This window comes from Rattus norvegicus, chromosome 5 (assembly GCF_021556685.1).
Source record: "Rattus norvegicus strain SHRSP/BbbUtx chromosome 5, alternate assembly SHRSP_T2T, whole genome shotgun sequence".
Lineage (NCBI taxonomy): Eukaryota > Metazoa > Chordata > Mammalia > Rodentia > Muridae > Rattus > Rattus norvegicus.
In genome coordinates, this window is record NC_141538.1 from 89,667,606 (window position 1) to 89,683,179 (window position 15,574).

A 15,574-nucleotide genomic window follows, 5' to 3' on the forward strand; every position below is an offset into this window, starting at 1 on the left:
CACTTTGAGTTCCATGTGGTCTGTGGATTGTTTCTTGGGTAATCTGAGCTTTTGGGCTAATATCCACTTATCAGTGAGTGCATACCATGTGTGTTTTTCTGTGATTGTGTTACCTCACTCAGGATTACATTTCCTTTTGCCTATGAATTTCATGAATTCATTGCTTTTAATAGCTGAGTAGTGCTCCACTGTGTAAATATACCACATTTTCTGTATCCATTACATTAACATTCTAGGACTCAGATTTCATGCACTGTGGTTGCCAGGAGCTCAGGGTAGAGTTAGGCATCAATTTACAACAGACTTTTTAGCATGAGTTTTCTTCTTGAGAGACAAAGAGACAGACTCAAGCAGAGAGATGGAGACAGAGATTAATTTTATTTATGATTATATGTATATGCTAAGTTTCATCAGCTTCTATGGAGCTGGAATTACAGGTAATTGTGAGCCATATTGCTGTCTGACCTGGCTGCTGGGTATTGAAATTGGGTCCTCTGGAAGAGCAGCAATTTCCTTTAACCACTGAGCTATCTTCCCTATTTTGGGAGAGTTAGGAAGTGTGGCCTTATGGAGAAAGCATGTTACTAAAAGGACAGGCTTTGAGATTTCATTAGATTTGTTACCTCTTTACTTCCTGCTTGTGGTTTAAGATAGAGCTGTTTCTTCAGCTGCCTGCCACCTCCTACTTCTGTTCCATCATGGAGTTTAATTCTCTGGAACCATAAGTCCCAAATGAATTCTGTCTTATATAAGTTGCCTTGGCCAGGGTGTTTTGTCACATCAATAGAAAAAGTAAAAAAACATAGACATTGGTATCAGGAAATGGGCTATGGCTATGAAAAACCTGACCATATTGGTTTTTCGGAGGAATGTCTAAGGTTTTGGAATGTTAGACTAGAAAAATGGTTGAATGGTATAAGCAGAGCTCAATGGTCCAGAAAGAAAACTTAAGAAGACACTAATGCCTAGAGCAACAGGGATTGTGAAGTTCTAGCTCAAGAGATTTCAGGCGGCAACAATATTAACAATTAGACTAGAGAACATTCTTGTGATATTTTGGGGAAAAACATGGCTGCTTTCTTCTCTTGATGTAATAATTTGCCTGAAGCTAAGTTAGAAGGCAATAGACATTTCTTTTTGATGGAGGATATTTCAAGACAGCCTAATATTTGGTGTCCACGGTTATGGAGAGCCATTGAGTTCAGGTGTATGACTGTGAAGTCCCTGCATGGAGACCCTGAGAGGCCATCGTGTGAAGTTGTGAGAGTGAAAGATGGTTTGCTTTAGAGACTCCTAGATGTTAAACGTTTCAGAATCAGGAAACATCTACCAAGAACCATTGCACAGTGGGTTTAGAATCAACCCGGGAAAGAGAGATTTGTGTCTTGCAGGCAACAAAGCCAGAGGGGCAGAGCCATCTATGCCCTTTGATATTGGATTTGGAGCAACAAGGTTTGGAATTAATGTTGCTGGAGTTTTGGTCTTGCCTTGGTATTTTCTCATTATGCCCCAATTCCCCCTGTTTGGAATGGCAATGTACATTATGTGGCATTGCATGCTGGAAATATTTGATCTGTTTTTGACTTTACAACATTATAATTAAGAGGTCACTTGGAGTCTTTGAAGAGACATTAGGCTTTCAAACACCTTTGAGACTGTGAAAGACTATGGGACTTTTGAGAGGCTGGACTAAATGCATTTAACATGGTAATATGGCTACAAGACTGTTGAAACTTGGAATGACAATTTTGGAATTTTCATTTATTTAAAAAACACAGAGATATTATAAGAATTGATTTTTGTTTTAATCCCAGGTGTGGGATACAGGGTTGTTTCAGACTGTCCCCAGCAGCTGACTGTGAATGTCCTTGTGCTGTAGCAGAGGCATGGTCTTGACAGCTGCAGATAATTTTCATGATTTTTATGACATTTGGAATTCTGGGGACTTTTCTGAGGGTGTGTAAGTGCTAGGTAGGTTGTTGGTTGCTGTTGGCTGTGGTTTGTTAAGTCATAGTGCACCAAGAAGAAACAACAACAACAAGAAATGATGAAAATCAAACTTTCCCCTAAGAAACTTGATGCCCCCAATCAGCAAGAAGTACTCTAATGATGGCATTGTTGCCCCCTTTCTGACTCCTGACTTTTTTTCAGGGAGATTTTTCCTTTCCCCCAAGTCCTTTTTTCCCCTCTTATCTAGTCTTGGAGCTTTAAAGGGTGGAAGTCAAGGGTTGGAGAAGGGTGGAAGAAAGAAGAATCCACAAACACTGGCTACAGGGATCAGTGAATGCAACGTGGCACTTGAATAAAATATCCCTCCATTAAATCTTGTACACTTGAGTGATTGGCCCCTAGTTGGTGGCTGTTTGGGGAGTACTGGGAGGTATGGCCCTCCCAGTGAAGAAAGTATGTCACTGGGGGTGGGCTTCAAGGTTTCCAGAGAGTCTTACCATTTTGAGTTTGTTCTCTCTGCTTCCATCTATGGCTCAGGCCCCCATGGTAGGCAATCTTTCCACCACTGACCTCCTACACAAGCTCAAGCCTTATTTTGAGATAGTGTATTATTAAGTTACCCAAGCTGGTATTGAGCTGAATGACTAGAGTGATAGGCATTGCTGCACCTACCATTTCACTTCAATGCCAGGAAACTCAAAAGGTAACTCCCGACTAACTTTGATTTGTTCTTTCAGCGTTTAAAGTTTTCAGCATTAAAAGTCTTCTACATCTCAGGCAATCCCTCTGGGGATTCACAGCCCATTGGTGTCTATACAATTTGCTTAATTATCCCCAGATTATTATCTCAACTAAAGAAGAATCTTAATAGACAGTCCTTAATGTCTTTATCCTCGTCTAGGTGAAGTTCATCTCTTAGCAAGAAAATAAAATTTCCTTCAAGCAAGACTGATAATACCTTTGCTATGGTGATTAAAACAATGGCTCATTTAGAAAACTTTGTGGTGTGTGTGTGTGTGTGTGTGTGTGTGTGTGAGTGTTTGTGTGTGTTTGTGTGTGTGTGTGTGTGTGTGTGTGTGTGTGAGAGAGAGAGAGGGGGGGAGGAAGAGCAGGAGAGGAGGAGGAAGGGAGGAAGAGGAATAATAAGAAGCAGATGTTGTTGTTGGCATGTAGCCTGTCTTTCACATTTCTGAAAATAAAGGCAATCTGGGAAGGGTACACAAAGCATCTACACTTCTGAAGAGGCTTGCTTCCTACTCTGAAGTGTGTGGTGTGTGAGGATTCTTAGCTCAGTGAGGAGTTATCACTGAGGAATGAATGTGCTGCACTAGCAACCGTCCTCAAGAGGGAAGACTTATACTTTTCCCAGGGTTCCTTATAAACATCTCTATTTACAGAGAACTTAATGGTTACCCAAACAACAGCCTGTTATGCTAATAAATGATAAGGGAACCTTGGGTAAATGTAGTGGACACTGCCTATACACTGAAGCCCGGGACTTTAAATTGGTGCTGGATTCAAAGGCCATTTATTGGCATTTTTGAGCTTCTTGACAACAAGGGACACTAGCACTTTGCTTAGCCATGGGAATGAAGAACTGAAAATAGGCCTTGTCAACAACTTGCACATATCACCTCACAGAAGTAAAAAGTGAGGAAAGATAATTCTGATGCTCTCACATATATAACCTCTGACACTGTGGTGGTTTGAATAGGAATGGTCCATAGATTTGAATGATTGATTACCAAAGAATAACAATATTAGAAAGTATGGCCTTGTTTATGTGAGGCCTTATTGGAGGAAGTGGGAAAGTCACTGGGCTTTGAGGTTTCAAATACTCAAGCCAGGCCCAGTGTCTCCCTTTTACTGCTATCCGTCTAGCTCTAGTATTTTCAGCTACCTCTCTAGTACCATGTCTGTTTGCATACTGCCATGCTTACTGCTATGATGATAATAGACTAAACTTCTGAATCTGTAAGTCAGCCCTAATTAACCCTTCTCCTTTATAAAAGTTGCCATGGTCATGGTGTCATTTTACAGCAATAGAAACTGTAACACAGACACCAAATGTATATGCATACTATCCCCCAGTTCTGTGTAGACACCAATAGGATCTCTCACAGTATATTGCTATCTGAAAGTATATATCTGAAGGTAGCAATAGATTTTGTAGTCTCAGCATACAGTCCCATTAAGACGTGACCCATATCAGATATAGATCAAAAGCCCACATCTCCTGTGTTGACTCTTACTGCTTCTATGATTAATCCCTCTGATTTGCTACTTTGCTAGAATGGACTATAAAATTCAGGAGGACTCTTACTTGTGCTTAGATGTTTACTACATAGGCTACCATCCAGAAGATCCAAGTGTGGGGAAAACAGTTTAAAGTACATGTAGCAGAAATTCCAGGAGCTGTCTTAGTACATGTCTAGATGATCATGGTCCCCAATTTGAAAGCTATTCAAACCCCTCAAGTTGGAATTTTATGGAGGCTTAATCAGGTGAGTTCAAATGATAAAGTTACTGGCCACAGTTGACTAAAATCACTCTCATCCTTTTTCCCTTCCCAAGATCTCAAGGCAGATTAAAAGTTCTGACCCTCTGGAATCATGTGTTTGATTCGCTTGGAAACCTATGCCATGATTAAGGACTTTCAGACTCAGATGTTGTAGGCAAAGGGCTCCTTAGGATTATCAAAAGGTGTTGCTTTTACCTTTCAAAAGCCAGAGACAAAACACAAATTTTTCAAACAAGAGGGCATGTCAGGCATTGGCCTGATTCTCTTACATATCCAAATGTTAAATACTGGCCCCCAAGATCTAGTTGTGCCTATGGGCAGATCCTCACATACAACAAGTGAAGTTATGTAAATCTTGCTCCCCAATTTAAAACTATTGGATAAATAAAAGTCTACTGGTAAACTGTTAAAAGTCTCTTCTATGTTCCTGGTGGGTGCACATGCTTCCTCTACACCCATTCAAGAGCTCTGGATTCATGTACATGCAACCTTTATATTTTTATATGCCTTAACTAGCTCAATGACTGGACACTTTCAAACCTCTCTGAGGCCAGCATACTCACCTCTGATATTTCTGAGTTAATTCTTTCTAAAAATCTATATTTTGTCCTTGCTGTCCTGGTTCCTTCTGGGTGGCCCTCCCATGGGGCCACTTTCCTTTTGCACCTACATTTTAGCTGCTTCCTCTTCCTGCTCCTTAACAGCAAGTTCCATCTTATGCCCCTCTCATGGCAGGCCCTCCTCTTCCCTCTCCTGCTTTTCTTGCTTGAGTATCTTAAAAGTCCTGCCTCTGTCACCCTGCCCAGCCATTGGCTGTTGGTTCTTTTTTGACCTGTCAAAAAACAAACTGTCGACAGGGACCTGCAGCAGATGTGCAAATTCCCATGTAAGCACAAATCAAATCCCCAACATAAAAGTGTCTACAGTCAATTACTGGGGAGAATACAGGTAGGTGGGTGTGATAGTTTGCATATGCTTGGCCCAGGGAGTGGCCTTGTTGGAGGATGTGTCACTGGTGGGTGGGCTTGGAGACCCTCCTCCTAGGTCCTACTAGGATGCTGAGGCTGTTCCTGGTTTCCTTCAGATGAAGATGTAGAACTCAGCTCCTCCTGAACCATGCCTGCCTGGATGCTGCCATGCTCCTGCCTTGATGATAATGGATTGAACCTTTGAACCTGTAAGCCAGCCCCAACTAAATGGTGTCCTTTGTAAAGCTTGCATTGATTATGGTGTCTGTTCACAGCAATAAAACCCTAAGTACGACAGTGGTGTTTCAGTTAATGGACTGGGGTCTCTGGTAGGGACCACAAGGAGAGAGAGGAGGAGGAAGAGCAAGGAAGAAGAAAGAAGAGAAGAAGAAGAAGAAGAAGAAGAAGAAGAAGAAGAAGAAGAAGAAGAAGAAGAAGAAGAAGAGGAGGAGGAGGAGGAGGAGGAGGAGGAGGAGGAGGAGGAGGAGGAGGAGGAGGAGCAGCAGCAGCAGCAGCAGCAGCAGCAGCAGCAGCAACAGCAGTAGCAGCAGCAGCAACAGCAACAACAGGCTGGGGAGCTCAGTGGTTTTTAATTCCCAGTACTCACATTGCAGTTTATAATGGTCTATAACCCCAGAGAATCTGATGTTGTTTCCTGACCCCCTTAGGCACAAGGCACACATGTGGTACATAGACATACATGTAGGCAAAGCATCCATGTACCACAAGTACAAATCAATAAATCTTAAATGACTGAATGAATTAAAAAAATCACCTTGGGCAGTAGTGAAGCACACCTTTGGATGTGTCTGTGAGGATGTCTATGAAAGAAAGAAGCAAAGTGAAGATACCATCTTGTGGGTTTGGATCTTGAACTAAATAATAAAATGGAAGTCATCTGCAGGCCAGTGCCTTCCTTTCTCTGCTTCTTGATCTGCTAAGATATAAACATGGGTGTCATCAAGCACATGTAGAGGGATCTGTACTTTCTGTCTATCTTTACATAGGTTCTGGAGATCAAGACTAAGGTTATTAGACTTACACAGCAAATGCTTTTACCCAGTGATTCATCCTGCTGTCTGATTTGATACTATAAGTTTATTTAATCTTGTTTTATAGCTCAGTGTCTGCCTATCTTGGTAAGTGTTCTTTATGTAGCCTGCTGTTTATTGTAGTGCTCTAGGTTATTAAGGGGAGATTTTTTTTTAGTTCTTACAACACTACTGTTTTTCTGTCTACTTGTTCTTTGCCTTGAGAGAGATTTCATAACCTTCATAAACTTTCATAATCATGGATTGTCCATTTATTTAAAGAATTTGTTTTTCTTCATCTGTTTTGAGGCCAAATTATTAGGTAATTCACACTTAGTATTCTCTTGATGAATTTATTCTTTTACCATTATGAAATAAAAATGGTGTGTAGGACAGTGAAAGGCACCCAGCTGGGGTACTCTTTAGTTGAGTTTGCCCCACATTAGGCACCATTTATAGGATGAATGCTGGGGTCTCATGAACCCAGAATGGTGTCCCATGGTTTCCCACAGCCCAACCAGTGGTGGCATGGAGTAAGCCGTGGTCAAACTTCCTGTGTCCAGCCTCCCCGAATGGCCTGAGCCCTGTGGCGGAGCAGACATGAGATCCCACAATCAAACCTACAATGGTATGTTTATTTTACTTATTTTCTCTAGCACAGAAGATCAAGTTATGGCATTTCACCCAAAATACCTCTTTTATAGAAATATGTTTTGACATAGACAATGTCTTAGCTACTGTTCTATTGCTGTGAGGTGACCTTACCAAGTCAGGCTTTAAAAGAAAGTAATTAGTTTGGAACTTGCTTATAGTTTCAAAGAGTTAGTCAATTATAAACATGATGGCTGTGAGGTAGGCAGGCATGTTGCTACAGAAGTAGTTAAGAGATCACATCTGACTGACAATATGGAGAGAGAGAGAGAGAGAGAGGGAGAGAGAGAGAAGAAAAAGAAGAAGAAGAAGAAGAAGAAGAAGAAGAAGAAGAAGAAGAAGAAGAAGAAGAAGAAGAAGAAGAAGAAGATGATGATGATGATGATGATGATGATGATGTGGGCATTTGAAACCAGCACACCTTTTTCAATAGGGCCACACTTCCTAATTCTACTCAAATAGTTCCATTAACTGGGAATCAAACACTCAAATATATGAACCTATGCAGGACATTCTCATTCAAACTACCACAGATGAAATAATGTTTATCTACTGACTGTGTTCTATTAAATTTTACCTGTAAATGAGATGGCTCAGTGGGTTAGGGTACTTGTCACCAAGCATAATGACCTGAGGTCAGTCTCTGAAATCCACAGGTATAAGAAGAGAACTGACTTCCAAACATTGTTCTCTGACTTACACACACACACACACACACACACACACACACACACACACACACACACACACACACACATGCCAGGGCTTATATCCCCCAACCCAAAGAAATAAATACAAGTATAATTTTTATAAATTTTCACTTTGCAGTTGTGCTGGCTAGTCTTATGTTAACGTGGCACAAAAACTAGACTTATCTAAAAGGAGAGACTCTTGATTGAGAAAATGTCTCCATGAGATCCAGTTGTAAGGCATCTTCTTAGTGATTGATGGGGGAGGGCCCAGTGTATTGTGCGTAGTTACATTCTAGGGCTGATGGTCCTTGGTTCTATAAGAAAGCAGGGTGAGAGAGCTATGGGAAGCAAGCCAGAAAGCAGCATTCCTCCATAGCCTCTGCTTCAACTTCTGCCTCCTGTTTTCTCTTGTTTGAATTCCTGTCCTGACTTCCTTCAGTGATGATTAGAAATGTAGAATAAACCCTTTCCTCCTCAATTTACTTTCTGGTCATGGTACTTTGTTGCAGCACTAGAAGCCCCAACTAAGACAACAATGTTACATATATAACAATATCTGTTATATACTGGTGCATAAAGAATGGTCAGCCCTCTATATCCTTATTTTTTACATTCATTGATTCAAGCAACCATGGGTCAGAATGCTTTCAAAGTCACATGATGTAGAAAATATACAGTGTCCTTGTCATTAGTTCCAAACTGTTTAACAATTATTTATATTTACATTACAGTAGATATTAGAAGTCAGAGATTGAACTGTACACAACATGTGTAGGTTATATGCAAACATTAAAAATTAAATCTTTATTCAATTTCTAATGACACATCTTAATCATTCACTGGCTATCACAAGTGTATGCATTCCTCTCTGTTGTTGAAGAGATATAATTTTCTTCCCCTTTAAAAAACTTTCACACAAGTCTGGAAAATAAAACAATACCTGTGTAGAAGTCTCTGCTTTTTTGTTTTCAAATTTTGTGTTTTAAGGTCTAGATTTCCAAAAGTGAATATTTTTGCTGAGACTAATTTACCAACCAAACCAATTTACATTGTATGGGAGATTTTCTATTGCTAAAAAATGTGAGACAATCCCTATCCAAGCAGTTGTTAATCCTTATAAGAGTATAATTAAAAGTACTTTGCACTAAGGGAAAAAAAGAAAAATGAAACAAACTAAAAACTAGATCTATAACAATTTGAAGGGTTACTCAAACTGTATGAAGCCTGAATGTTGAATAAGAAATACTGTCCTCTTAGTTCATCTGTGTTGCTATAATAAAATACACAAGGCAGAGAGTATTTTATAAAAAAGTTTTATTTAGATCACATTTAAGGAAACTCAAGAGTATGATTGGCCTTTACTTGCTTCTAGGGAGTATCACAGTAGATAGCATAAAATTGGTGGAAGAACATTCAAGATTGACCAGCAGCACCATAAAGAAATAGGAGTACCTGCTTTCTTGTCAGCTCCCTGTGAGAGGAAGCATATACACTCATGACAAAGGCATCAATCCCTCTTAAGACCTGGTCACCTCCCACTGGGCCCCATCTCTTAAAAGATTTTACTACTTCCATACTGCTATCCTGGGGACCAAGGCAGTACAAGAATACCTAGATAGAGAAACCCTATCTGAACACTAGCACTCTACCCACTGCATGCATGTAAGTTTACCATACTTTGCCTGGTAAGTTCATAAACCAATTATGCTGGCATCAGGAAGTACCATTCGTTTTAAACCACCACATAGTAAGAGTTCATGAAATATCAGCAATATGGCAGACACCAGGTTTCCTTAAAACCTCCTAGTTGTAAGGAAAACAGTCTACAGAGGAAGGCAGAAAGTAACAAGTGCAGCAACAAGCGTTCATTAGGTAAATTGAGGTTATATTATGAAGCAATAAACTATCTTTACCAAAGAGCTATAAAGAATGAACATTCTCTAGATGTTAGAGGAAGGAGAAACAGTTCTGATGAAGGAAACATTCTGAATATGTATAGGAAATTATACATATGTTGAAAGTGATGGAATGGTAATGAACATGAGAAAGAGCTGAGTGGAACTTCTTATTTGGGACAAAATTAAATTATCAGTACCCACACTTTTAGCAGTTGATCTGACAACACAAAGGAAAGCACAAAAATTCTCCTCACATTTTATTACAAAAGCTTGATATTGCACACATGGCAAACATTCTGCCCTTTTCCCCTGTAACTATGTGTTGTGCAGTGCTCAATTCAGCAGCACACAAGGTTTTTTGTTTGGTCTGTGTGTGTGTGTGTGTATGTGCATGCATGTGGCTTGCGTGTAGATGCATATACACATGTTCAGTAGTTTGTGCATGTGCATGCTTGTAAACATGCATATTCAGGAGTGTTGTGGAAGCCTAGAAGTTAGTATTAGGTATCTCTAGTGTTTTTTTTCTTTCTCCTCCTCCTCCTCCTCCTCCTCCTCCTCCTCCTCCTCCTCTTCCTCCTCCTCTTCCTCCTCCTCCTCCTCTCCTTTTTTTTTTTGATTTTAAAGTATTGTTAATTGGCTCAATTTCACTTTAGGAAAGAAATACCATCTAGAAATTTAAGCAAAGTTTTTTTTTATTGGATATTTTATTCACATTTCAAATGTTATCCCCTTCCCTGGCTTCCCCTCCAGAAACCCCCTATCTCAATCCACTCCTTTCTTCCTGCCCTGACATTTCCCTATACTGGGGCATTAAACCTTCACAGGACCAAAGGCCTTTCCTGTTTTTCCTGATTTTTTTTAGACATGGTCTCTCACTCATCCTGAAGGCCATTGACTTGGCTACATTGACTAGCCAGAAGCTACTGAGATCTGCCTACTCTGTCTTCACAACATTGGTATCACAGACATATACTGTCATATGTAGTTTTTTATGTGAGTTCTGGGAATCTGAATCCAATCCAAGTACTCATGCATGTACAACAAACACTGATGGAATCATTTCCCCAGGCCTAGCACAAAAATGTTTTAAAATTATTTATTAATACAATTAAGTTCAATATGCAATACCTTTTAACATTGTCCAATGGCTTTCTTTTTATAAATAGATGTATTAGAAAACCTGAAAAATACTTACTGATGTAACTGCCTTTTGCTACTTTGTGGGTTCTTCTTTCCTCAACCCTCTTCCACCCCTTTTCTTCCACCCTTTTAACCCTCAAACACTAGATAAAAGAAAAAAAGTAACAGGTGTCAGAAAGGGGGAACAATATCATAATCCCATTGATTGGGGGTGTTCAGTTCCTTGGTGCAAGTTTGATCTTGACTGTTAGTATATCAAATTTCTTCTTTGCACAAAACTAAGAAATTTCAACTAACACCAACAATCAGCTACAACCAACAACCCACCCTGCTTCTTGGGGCCCTAACTTTTATATACCTCTAAAAAGTCCCCAGAACTCCAAAAGGCACAAAAATCACAGAAATTATCTGCAGCTGGTAAAATCATATCCCTGCTAGAGCATGCGGCAAATCATAGTCAGCTGCTGTGGAAAATTTGAAACAGTTCCATATTCTATACCTGGGATTTAAATGAAAACGTATTCTTATAATATTTGTGATGGTTTATATATGCTTGTCTCAAAGAGTGGCACTATTTGGTGGTGTTCCCTTGTTGGAGGAAATGTGTCACTGTGGGTGTGGGCTTTAAGACCCTCGTTCTACCTGCCTGGAAGCCAGTCTTCTCCTAGTTGTCTTCAGAACAAGAGGTAGAACTCTCATCTTCAGCCCCACATCTGCCTGGACACTGCCATGTTCCTGCCTTGATGATAATGGACTGAACCTTTAAACCTATAAGTCAGCCTCACTTAAATGTTATACTTTATAAGAGTTGCCTTGGTCATGGTGTCTGTTCAGAGCAGTAAAACCCTAACTAAGATAGTACTTGTATTTTTGTGTTCTTTTAAAGAAATAAAAATCAAAAATTGTCACTACATACTGTAATTTTTCTTACGTCTTTTAAAAATTTACAGATAAAACTGATTTTAATATTGACAGATTGTTATTCTTCTATCTGTTAGTTCACACTCCTAATTCAACCAATTTGTGTAAAAATAGCTTTTAATAAAAATTATTTTGTGTATCAGTAGGAGTCAAGAGGACAACTCAGTGTAGTCAGTTCTCTGCCTTCACATTTACTTAACTCCAGTCTCCAGGTTTGTGCAATAAGCACCTCTATCAGCTGATTGAGCCATCTCACCATTCCTAGCTTAATTTTTAAGGCCTATGTAAGCATGGGGTAGAGATGAAGCTCTAGAGAGAGCTTGTGTAGCATGTATGAGGCTCAGGGTCTTCTGAAGTCCTGAACCATAACAAAAATCACTAAGACAAAACTGATTATAATGATTTTATTTACAATTGTTGTCACATTTTAATTACAATAGAGCATTTGAATTTCTGGAACATGTCCTACTTCCCTGCAGAAAATTAATACAATCAGTTGTGATAATGCAATGGAGATGTCTTTATAGACTTTCATCAGAAGCATAAAAATACTTTATTCTTTTAGTGGTATTTCTGCTAATGTGTTGTTTGTATACATTTTTTTTCTCTTGAAAGCTTAATTTGTTTAGCTTCCTGGCATAATTATTTTGTTCCCTTAACATACCAAATATATATCATACAGACATAAGATATTAACCACTTAAGGTTTGTTTGTAAAGTGTATTTTAAACTTTAGCTTAAATTTAACTGAAATATAATTTTCTTTTTAAGATAGAGTCTCATGTAGCCCAGGCTGGCCTCGGATTCACTATGTAGTGCTGACCCTCCTGCTTTCACTTCCCAAGTGCTGAGATCACAGGTGTGAGCTATCATGAACAGCTGAGGTAGAACAAATTGACTTAAGGTTTTAAAGTTCTCAGTGCAAAGAGATGACTGACATCTTGCTGCAGTGTTTTCAAAAAACCCCTTAATGTTTAACGGGACAACCGATGACATTTCATTAAACATGGTTTAACGATAAAAAAGAACACTTCTTCAATGGAAACTAAAAATAATAGAAAGATGCACTCTTTTATGAATTACCTAATAAACATAGAATGTACTTCACTTCCAGAGTTCAAAAAGTCTTCACATGTAAGTCAGAAATCCAAAGGGAATCAGTCTTAACACATTTTGATAGAAATCTCAGGGAGTGGCATAGAAGACAGAAAATGGTGTGGACAAATGTTTATGCTACTTTTTGTTTATTATAAGTGCTGAGGATGGAACTAGGGGCTGTGGGCTTGGTATGCAAGTGACTTACACCTCAGCCATATTCCTAGCCCAATAAAAATGTACATATGTACTTTCATCTCTGGTGTGAATTTGCTGTATCAGAATGGATTATCCCATGTGGTATCTTCTCCCCATCACTCCTTCGATAAACTTAAACAAAACATTGGTCAGTACAGAAAGGATATAAAGACTTCCATGAAATGAACTGACAAGTGATCTTTAGTACTTACCTCAAGACTTCTAAAATCTCTCACTACATAAAAAAGTGAAACAAATCTACAATAGGTACAAATTATATACATTTATTAATAATTTTAAATAACACTCTTGTATAAATTCTTTCATATATTCAAATGATACACAAATTTAGAAATGCATCATGAAGCCTAGTACAGCACACATATGAGACATGTTTTTTAAATTTTGGGTTAAGATTTTAGTGACATAAATGCAGGTTAAATTTTTAGAAACATACCCTAATTGATTGGGCTGATATTTAAGAATAGACAATGCTTGTGCCTAGCATTAAAAGAGGACTAGAAGTCATTTAGTTTTGGGCAAGCTTGAATCTGAAGCTCTGGGCTCACTCCAGGGCTGCTGAAGTTTTTGTGTATGTAAAGTAACAAGGAAGACCCCCAGTTTCTTGAAAAAGTATCATTCAAACCACTGACATTTTAATGATCCATAAGCTTTAGCCATTGGATATTATTTGACTTCTTCAGATTGATCACCATGTTCTTCCAGCTTAGCCATTCACTCAGAGTGAAAGAAAAAGACAAATTAACCTTCTGTAACCTCCCCCAGATCTTCAACACAGACACCAAGCCTCTTTCAACTCCTAAACCATTTCCTGTCAAAAGTACCAACAGACTAAAGGAATGTATGTATGTATGTATGTTGTATTATGTGTGTTGTGTGTATGTATGTATGTATGTATGTATGTATGTATGTATGTATGTATTTGTGTTTTTGTGCGTATGGATGAGGTCACAACTTCTACTGCCCTAATGATTGCACTAGGTTCTTTTAACTTATTCTGAATATTGAATATTTTGTCAGATTTCCTTGAATGATGCAGAAACCAACTCCTAACCACACACCACTTCAAACAATAAGAAACCAGAAAGAACTATTAGAATTAATTGTATGTTTATAAACATAAAAAAAGCAGAGGACTAGGGTGAATGATGAATAATAAAGCTCTGACTCTCTTATTCTAAAACACAGCATCTTGATGATCAGATAACCCAAATTAACTGGTAGGTCAATGAGTATTGCTTTGATGATTAATGATTCTGGAAATACTGGGACTAGGGGAAAGTGGTATCATTTGGGATTTAGATAATCTTGTTAAAAACAAAATCAAACCAAACCAAACCAAAACAATAAAAACTTATCCTCCCAGCCCATGTCTGCCCTATTGCACTACCTTAAAATCTAAGTATCCCTGGGAAAAAAATAATGCACTGGGTCCACAGCATGTTCATATAAATAAGACGCTTTTATTATCATTTTGCTTCCTCTGCAATTGGGGAGATTGTAAATAAGAGAGTCCTTAGAGGCAATGTAGGGGATGGTGGTGATAAGGGAGGTCAAAGTCATGGTTGACACTGATTACAACATCCACATATCAGAAATGTGCAGGGCTTAATAAGGGGATCTAATGAAGGTAACACTCACATTCATTTCTCATTAAGGTTCATGTATGTAGTATATTTTCAAAACAATATTTTCTCTATTCTTAGACAAAAATTGCTCCAGCTTTGCAGAGGCCCTGTAGCATTGGGTGGCGATAGCTCCAGAGGAATGAAAACCCTGCAGTATGTTTTATATTGGTTTCCTACTCTACTTTCAAAAGGCGTTGACCTCATTGTTGATTTTTACAGCAAAATTATTTCTACAAGCAGAGCACTGATCATTAAATGATGTCACTTAAAACACATTTTAGGACTGTTTTCTTCATTTTAAACATCATGATTTAGGAGCTATTAACAGGCATTTGATAATTTTGTGGTTTAGTTTTAGCGTTATCTTTTAAGAACTGTATCATGGAATCTCTATTCATTTGGCTCTCAGACGCATACAAACACTCCTTATTTATTTATTGGGTAAACATCTGTTTAACAAACGTTTGATTTTTTTATCTTCTTACCATTATTTTTGGCAGGAGATGGGGTATCAGAAAGGTAGTCACTGGGTGCTTAGTGCTTTGGAACTGTGTGATGTATGACTGTATACACCTGTGCTGCAACTGCTAGGAAATGTCTCCCTGCTCCCCCCACAATTCAGGAATTCACTTGTTTTAATGAAGACTTATCAGCAGCTTTGCCTTCTCATCATTAATCCTGTCTTTAGGTAGAAATCCTCGAAAGTTCTTTTAACTAAGTCCTTAGTAGCTATGTGGTCCTGTATTGTGCTGTGAGTCACATACTCCCCCTCCCCCCACACAGTGGGGGAAGTACACTCAAGAGCACACAAGGGCTCTATTAGAAGCATCTACAAATGAGAATTTTCATTCCAGCCTTCT